Source organism: Microcaecilia unicolor, chromosome 4 (genome assembly GCF_901765095.1).
Source record: "Microcaecilia unicolor chromosome 4, aMicUni1.1, whole genome shotgun sequence".
Lineage (NCBI taxonomy): Eukaryota > Metazoa > Chordata > Amphibia > Gymnophiona > Siphonopidae > Microcaecilia > Microcaecilia unicolor.
Genome location: NC_044034.1, coordinates 306,937,276 through 306,945,704, shown reverse-complemented (window position 1 = coordinate 306,945,704; position 8,429 = coordinate 306,937,276). Strand labels below are relative to the sequence as shown.

General features: G+C 43.2%; 1 protein-coding gene across 4 annotated transcripts in view; it reads left to right on the top strand.

The window, feature by feature from the left end:
* The first annotated feature begins 7,190 nt into the window (after positions 1–7,190).
* Positions 7,191–8,429, top strand: part of ENTPD4 (ectonucleoside triphosphate diphosphohydrolase 4) — a 54,765-nt gene continuing 53,526 nt past the window's right edge. For 3 of the 4 annotated variants that reach the window (XM_030201817.1, XM_030201816.1, XM_030201814.1), the window contains exon 1: positions 7,191–7,272. The gene's annotated coding sequence lies outside the window, so the exon portion shown is untranslated. Of the gene's footprint in view, positions 7,467–8,429 lie in introns of all 4 variants that reach the window. The other variant, XM_030201815.1, reaches the window with a different exon arrangement.

The window sequence follows — 8,429 nt, the reverse complement described above, 5'->3', positions numbered from 1 at the left end:
ATGGAGTGGCTAAAGGATGGCCAGCCTGCATGAGGGCCATTGCAGCAACAGCCTTACTGGTCCAGGAAGCTGATAAGTTGACCTTGGGGCAAGAACTGGTTGTTAAAGTCCCCCATGCAGTTCTCACCCTCATGGAGTATAAGGGCAACCACTGGTTTACAAATAACCGCATGGTTAAGTACCAAGCTAGCTTGTGTGAGAATCCACGGATACACCTGGAAACAGTGGCTACATTCAATCCTGCTACTCTTTTGCCAGCATCTGAGGGACCACCGGATCATGACTGTATCCAAACCATGGATGAAGTGTACTCCAGTCGACCAGATCTTAAAGATGTTCCGTGGAGGGACCCAGATGTAATTTATTTCACAGATGGAAGCAGTTATGTGGAGAACTCCAAGCGATTGGCAGGCTATGCTGTGGTGACAGAGGACAAGGTGATAGAAGCAAGAGCCCTGCCCCAAGGAACTTCAGCCCAGAAAGCAGAACTTGTGGCCCTCATACGAGCTCTGGAGTTAGCAGCAGGACTGGTAACCAACATTTATACTGATTCCAAGTATGCCTTCACAACCCTACATGCTCATGGAGCTTTGTATAAGGAAAAGGGACTCATAAATGCTGCAGGCCAACCTGTTAAGTATGGACCTGAAATACTTCAGCTGCTAGAGGCTGTGTGGGCCCCTAAGAAGGTAGCTGTCATTCACTGCAGGGGACACCAAAGAATAGATACTCCAGTGGCCCGAGGGAACCGCCATGCTGATCGGGTGGCCAAGGAAGCTGCTCGAGGACCCCCAGCAAGTACTGTGACCCCCCTGTTCCAAATCTGACTGCAAGAATGGACACCTATATATACCCAAGTGGAAGAGAAATGGGCTCAAGAGGAAGGTGCAGTAAGGAGACCTGATGGCTGGTTACATCTCCCTGATACCAGAGTTCTGGTGCCACGCCACCTAGCTTGGCCTGTAGTGTCTCAAGCTCATGACCTATCACACTTAGGGAAAACAGCACTAGCCCGCCTACTCAATCGAGTAGTGGTGCTGGAAGGATTGGATAGTCTGGTTGCCACTGCCTCTGCCCGATGTACTCTCTGTGCCCAGAATAATGCTCGTCAGGGACCCCGTATTCCACCAGGAGTTCAGTCTAGAGGACTAACACCCTTTGAGTCCCTAGTTATAGACTTCACAGAAATGCCCAGGAGCGGTAGGCTCCGATATCTCTTAGTTATGGTCTGTACCTTTTCTGGGTGGGTGGAAGCATATCCTACAGTCACTGAGAAAGCCACAGAAGTAGCTCGAGCCCTCCTTAGGGATGTCATCCCCAGGTATGGACTGCCCCTTGCCATAGGTTCAGATAATGGTCCCGCCTTTGTTGAAGCTACACTTCAGGCCCTGTCCCGCGCATTGCGCATTACCTGGAAATTGCATTGTGCCTATCGTCCCCAGAGTTCAGGGCAGGTTGAGCGGGCAAACAGAACCTTGAAAAATAGCCTAGCAAAGATTTGTCAGGAAACCCAATTGAAATGGCCACAGGCATTGCCACTAGCCCTCTTTCGCCTCCGATGCACCCCAACTAAAGGAACAGCCCTTTCTCCCTTTGAAATTGTGTATGGGAAGCCCCCAGCCATTTTACAGGGAATTAAAGGAGACATAGGGATTTTAGGGTCTGCCCAGGTGCAGGAGCAGGTAGCCCTCCTGGGTAAGATAATTTCTGAGCTTCAGTCTTATGTGAGAGAAATAAACCCTGTCCCCTTCCAGGCTCAGGTACATTCCTTCCTGCCAGGGGATAGAGTTTGGGTGAAAGACTGGAGGCTCCAGCCTTTGGGGCCCCGATGGAAAGGACCTTTTACTGTTTTGCTTTCTACCCCTGCAGCTGTGAAGGTCGCAGGGATAACTCCATGGGTCCATTGGTCTCGAATTAAGTCTGCTGACCAGACTGAGCCCAGCACGGATCAGACGGAGCCTAGACAGTGGAGAGCAGAAAGAGATCCAGCGGAGCCATTGAAGTTGCGCCTGACCCGAACCAAAGAATCTACTAGCTGAAAAGAAGGGTCAACTGCATACTGCAGGAGCGGCTGAACTTCGGCTTCACACTGGGACTCTTTCTTGCCCTGATTCTGGCTTTCTTGGAATTTGAAAGCTTGATCCTTATCAGTTGAGGGTCTATCCCAACTGGTATAAGAACTCAAAGACTGAGAACACTATATGAGTGTAATCTGTGATTAGCACAGACTGTTGAAATATTACTGCTTAATTAGTTTGCTGTATTTGTTTTAGATTAGGAAGAAAGAAAATGTTAGTAGTTTGGATGCTTTTGTTGTTTTCTACTCCTTGCCTCCTTGTTCCTAATACCCCAACTCGCTCTAACCTTTGGTTACACTCTGTCCAGGAACTAATTAGCCAGGCCAAGATTACTTCCCCTTGTATTGTGTGTTCCCGATTTTCTCCTTATACCACAGATGTCCCAGCTGTACCTGTCCCTGTGCAGCTCCCAGCTCTTATACCTCCCTACTTTTCGAGTTCAGGCCCTTGGAGCCAGGATTATACTTGGTGGTCCTTTTATAATGCTACTTCCCCCTCTGAATCTTCTCTAAGGCCAGTTTTTACGTCTCCCTATCCAACCTCTGGAGTGTTTTGTTTAACAAGAAGCATCTCAACTGTTCTTCCCATTCCCTGTAACTATACTAATGTTCTCCCAGAAAAAGGAGAATCTGTGTGGGTAGTTTCTCCAGGTACTCCTATGTGCCCTGCTACCATACCTGTAGATTATGACCCAGGTGATTATCTGGCTCCTAAGCGTACCACTGAGAAGACTATAGTGTCCAAGCTTATTTTCTACTTTCATAAGTCCCCGGGGTATGAAGAGTTACTAACAAATGAGCAGCCTGTCACAATTGGGGATTGGCGCCTATGGTGTGCAAAGTCTCCATTTCGTCTTCGTTCCCCCTGGGATAGGGGCTCGCATTATGGGCACCCTAAGTACCCTGTCCAGCCTGAGCCAACATTTATTGGGAACTTTCCTCACCCTCTCCTTGGTCATTACTGGCTCTGTGATAATGTCCTCCACATGATTCTTCCCGCCACATATAATTTTTGTGTATTGGTAACCTTGAATTATTTTCCTAAAGTTATTCCTCTTAAGCCACTATCTCCGCACCGCTCTAAGCGAGAGGCTTTGTCCTTACCCTCCTCCGTTGCCACAGAGGATGAGGCGATTGAATTAGCCCTCCAGTATATTAATTCTACTTATCCTCTGACTAAAAAGAGACTTGTAGCCCTTTCTGCCACGGCCTGGATTCCAATTGGAGGCCCGGTAGCGGGTATTACTGAACTAGGTATGGCTACCCGGAGACTTCAGTCCCTACTCCATGTTCTAGTTCATGAGCTGAACGTGGTAGTCAATGCATTGCAGGATCAAATTAATGAATTAAGTATAGTTTCTCGGTATAATCGTATGGGCCTTGACTATCTCTTTGCAGCCCAGGGTGGCCTCTGCACAGTGCTAAATTCTTCAGAGTGCTGTACTATTGTCATAAATAGGACGCATGTAGTTAGGCATGCTATGGATAAAGTCCTACAGTTGGCTAGCCTTAATGTGGAGGATTACCGAGGAGGATTAGATCTTACCTCCTGGTGGTGGTCATTGACCTCCTGGATACGTCCCTTGTTCATTTCCCTAATAGTCTTAGTTTTAGCAGGGTTGTTGTTTTGTTTCCTGGCCTCATGTGCTTCGGCAGTATGCCGTCGAACCTTAACAAGTAGGGTAATGGTGATTCACAAGTCTATTCCTAGTTAGGATCACTATAATCTCCAGAGTTTGAGTTGTGAGACTTATCTCTGCATAAGCTGATTTTAGTCTCAAAGGGGGGAATGAGGCAGCCATGGCATAATTATATATATAAGAAATCATATTAAGTGTTAAGTCTGTTAAAATCTGGGGTTTAAAAGTGGTGTTTGAATTCCTATTTCAAAATCAGCTTTTTACCTTGCAAGCAGAGCAAAGGAATGCCAGATGGTTCATATTATTTGAAAGTCTTGGCCGAGCTAAGGTTAGGAAAGGTCAGTGAGAAATGAAACTCTGTCCCTTGTGAATTGCCAATGCTAGCTGGCACAGCTGTAAACTATTATGAATGAACAAAGCATGAGCCAGACATGCCGTAGTTTTAAAAGAATTAGTTTAATGCTAGTTAGATTCTAAATAATTCTAGATATTCCTGATGTTTAGAATTTAGAAGTTCTTGCTTATAAGGAATACTGATTCTGTGTATTTTAGAATATGTTTTATTCTCTATAATTTCTATGTAGGATGTTTGTTCAACTCTGTGTTACTTTTAAAATGATCCTTTGTCTGCTGTTTAAGACTGCAGTGAGGAGATCCACATGTGGTTTGACTTAGCCATAGTTCTGGCTGGTTCAATGTATAAGCTGAGAGGTGAAAAAGGTCAGAACTAGTCAGCTCTCTTCTCCTTGATTAATTATAGCTAAGTGTAGGACTGGCCTCCTGGAAGTAATAACCTGATATGTATGCTATTAAGTAAGATTGGCTTTTGACCTCTTTAATGAATGCCAGAGTTTAGTTAGCAGTTAGTACTAGGAATATGAGAAATCAATCATAATAACATGTAAGAGACTGGAGACCAAATGTCTGGCTTGAGGGGCCCCAGGTCAGAGGTCAGTTTAGGATGTCTGGAACCTATGTAACTGATATTTTTAAAGTAATGATTGGTTGAGGCAAAGTGACCAATCTATTCCTTAACCAATTGGAGAGTAAGGGGGCTGGGCTAGGCTAGGCTAGGAGGAGGGCTTAGGACCCTATTTAAGTGGGAGCAGAAGCAGTTTACGTCAGAAGGAGCTCAGAAGAAAGAGAAGGACAGAAGGAACAGATAGAAGAAGGAGAAGACACAGAGAGCTGAGACAGAAGCCACATGACACAAAAAGAGCTGAGAGAAAGAGAAGAGAGCTAGAACTGATGTCTTGCTTTGTTTGCTGGCAAATAAAGAAGATTTTTCTCTCATACTGGTGTGTGCTGTCTGACTCCTGAAGCATCACAAATTCCTATCTCAATTCCTGCAACAACATGATGTCTGTTTTATTGGCTCTATACTAGGAGAAAAAAATATCTGCATGAATATAACACATGTTAGTGTGTCCCTATAACCAGCCCCTCCAAATGGCACACTGATTACGATTTATAAAACAAATGACTACTCTACTTATAAAGACTTATTCCGCTATTATACTTCCTCTATGTACATCTGTATGCTGCACAAGCTGGCATGTTTGAAAATATAAATAGGATCGAATAAAAATGCTACCAGCAATAAAGAATGACAACATGGATGCAACAGCTCATAAGTCTGTTTGCACAGCTGTGTGGGGAAGGGGAAAGAGAGATTAACATAAGTGGATTCACTTTTTGACGTCACCCCTCTTGTTTTCTTTTACCTCCTTGACCCATATAATGGGCTAGATACCCTCCTACCATCTCCTGTTCTTAATCACACCTTCTTGGGTTTAATGAGCTCTCTTTCTCCAGCGTCCCTCACCCCCCCCCCCCCCCCTTTGCAACTTCCTTCTCTCGGCCTGGTCCCACCCAAGGAGGTTTGATTGAAAACAGGAGATGGAACAAAGGCTATCTATTCCATTATATGGGTTAAAGCCAGTAGGCGGAGTCACAAGTACACCCAAAACAATAGCAACTGTTATTGAAAGCAATAGTAAAGGATTATTAAAAACAATGGACTGCCTATGTGCGGTCCACCTGTCAAAAGTCAAAAGCTGTTGCAGTTGGATAGGCAGTGCCTTAAAAGGTGGAGGACTAAAGATTTTTTTTTTTACTTATTTGATAGTTTTTACATTTATTTGAAAGCATCCCATAGTTAGATATAAATATCATAAAATCAAAACTGAATGTCACTAAAACAGCTTCAAAAATTATTGTAGCTGGTATAGAGAGAGGTGTAGCTGGTGGAAACAGCACTAATAAAGGTTGTATTTTTTGTGTTCATTTTTCAACACTGTACTATATAATACAGTAATATATGGCCAAATTTTAGTGAGGATATTCTGTTTAGAGATGGGTTAATCTTAACTGTTGTTGTAATCTGTCTTGGGAAGCCTGGTGTTATAAAGATTGGAAGTACAATTAAACTCTCCTTTCATTGGGGCACATGGAATTATATCTTCACCTCATCTCTTTTGCAGAAATGGATTATTCTGTTTGAACACGTTTCAGGGAAAAGTGGTTTTCATAAGTCAAAATAATAAATATAAATATTTTATTCCATGCAGAGCTCTCATTTGTTTAAACATAACTAAATGGGCTATATACCCCTAATGCAGTCCATTAATTTTCTTACATTTTGTTCTTGTGATGACTTATACTGTGCCAAAACTGCAAATATAGTGAGACAGAATAATAGAGTTCAGTAATATCCAAAACGTATTAATTAGCATTATAATTGTGTTCACATTTGGGTAATAACTGAGAAAATGCTGTTGAAAACTGACTTGAAGAAATAAATATATATCACAGAACTGAGTCTGAACTTCTGCCCTCATTATTTAATATCTTTCTTTCAAACAGTGATAAAAACAATATTAAGTGCATTTTTGTAATTTACCCATGTATTCCACAAAGCAAAAGGAGTAAGTTCCCACAAACCATCTTTCTCTTTTCATATAGGCACAGGAATTAAAAAAAAAAAAAAAGTTTTTAAAAGCTCCCAAGTTTCAACCTAATTCGTGTTTAATGTGGGATATAACTGCCATAAATAAGTAAATTAATAAATAGATCGAAACTCTGAGCACCTGATTCTCATAACATGATGTCTGTTTTAAACCAGCCCCTCCAAATAACACACTGTTTACGATTTAAAACAAATTACTACTCTACCTATGAAAAGTTATTCCTTTATTATACTTCCTCTGTGTACCGTAAGCTGCACAAGCTGGCACATTTGAAAATGTAAATTAGATTAAATAAAAATGCTACCAGCAATAAAGCACGACAACGTAAATGCAGCAGCTTTGTTTGTTTTGCGTGGAAGCAGAATGACGGATGCTACGGGAAGGGAAAACAGACTAACTGCACTGACTGACTTCAACTTTTTGATGTCATACCGTTTCCTCTTCTCAGTAGAATTTCCTTGGTCCCGCCTCTTTGTATGCGACTGTGGCGTTGACGTGGCTGAGTGAAGGAAGTTGCGTCAGAGGGAGGCGGGGCTGGGACGCCGGAGAAAGAGAGTTTTTACTAGAGGCCGTTCTCCGTTTGAAGGTAGGGCATGGGGGTGGAATTAGGGAAAGATATCGGACTGCATGTGGGGTAGGGAAGTAGAGAGAGATGTCAGATCACGGGGAAGGGGGGTCCCCAAATGTGTGTGAGAACAATTAAGCATGTGTCTCGGCATCCCTGTGCTTTGGTTAACAAGACCTTTTGATTTTCTGTCTGCAACTTTGTGTATTCAGTAGGTAGGTGTTATTTATGCTGTTTATTTTTAGATGTTCTTTTTACTAGTCAGAATAAATAGCAATGTGCAGAATGTGCTTGTAGCATGTCTAAGGTATCTTCAGTGATTGACTAGTAACAGGGCCGCTTTTAAGACTTGCTGGAACCCAGGGCAGAAATTAAGGAGGGGACCCGATCCCCCACCTGCCATTACTACCCCACATAAAACAATTTCAAATGATTTCACACAGACAGACAGACCGACCTAGACCTTCACCGAGTACAGAACAAGGGATCACAAATAAAAACTTAACTGGGGCTCCCAGTGAAATTGAACTCAACAAGTACTACAACACTGGTAAAACAAAAACAGACATGCACTGGGGTCCCAGTACCAGTCCCTCCCTTAGCCACATCCCTTACTGTGGCTGGCAGGGATCCTGAAACCCTGTCAGCTGAAGACCACCTTCTCTTGTCTGGCAGCCAGAAATGTCCAAGTTCTGGCAACTCAGGGACACTAGCGGCAGTGTCCCTGAGCTGCCACCAGCCTAGAGGAAGAGATCTTCAGCTGTTAGGGCTTGGGAATCCCCCAGCTTAGGTATTTATATTTTGCATTTAGGCAGGGGGCGTGGGGGAGGGTGGGGAGAAAATTTGGTTACCACCCACTTTAGGCTCAGGGTCACTACCCACTCCCTCAGCAGTCTGGCTAAGCCACTGAACACAATACAAAGATTTGTGATGCACATATCCTAAAGCTAACATATTCCAGTTAATACATTCAGAATAAAACACTTCTTTTCTACCTTTGTAGTCTGGGCATTTTATTTTTTCATCATGTTGGTCCAATTTTGTCTCTTCTGCTTTCTGATAATTCCCTTTTTAGTGTTTGCTGTCCATTTTTCTTTTCTCCTTTCTCATGTCTTGTTCATTCCCTCACTACACCTGTCTTCCCTCCCTTTTTTATCTTCTCTGCCTCCCAGTCCACT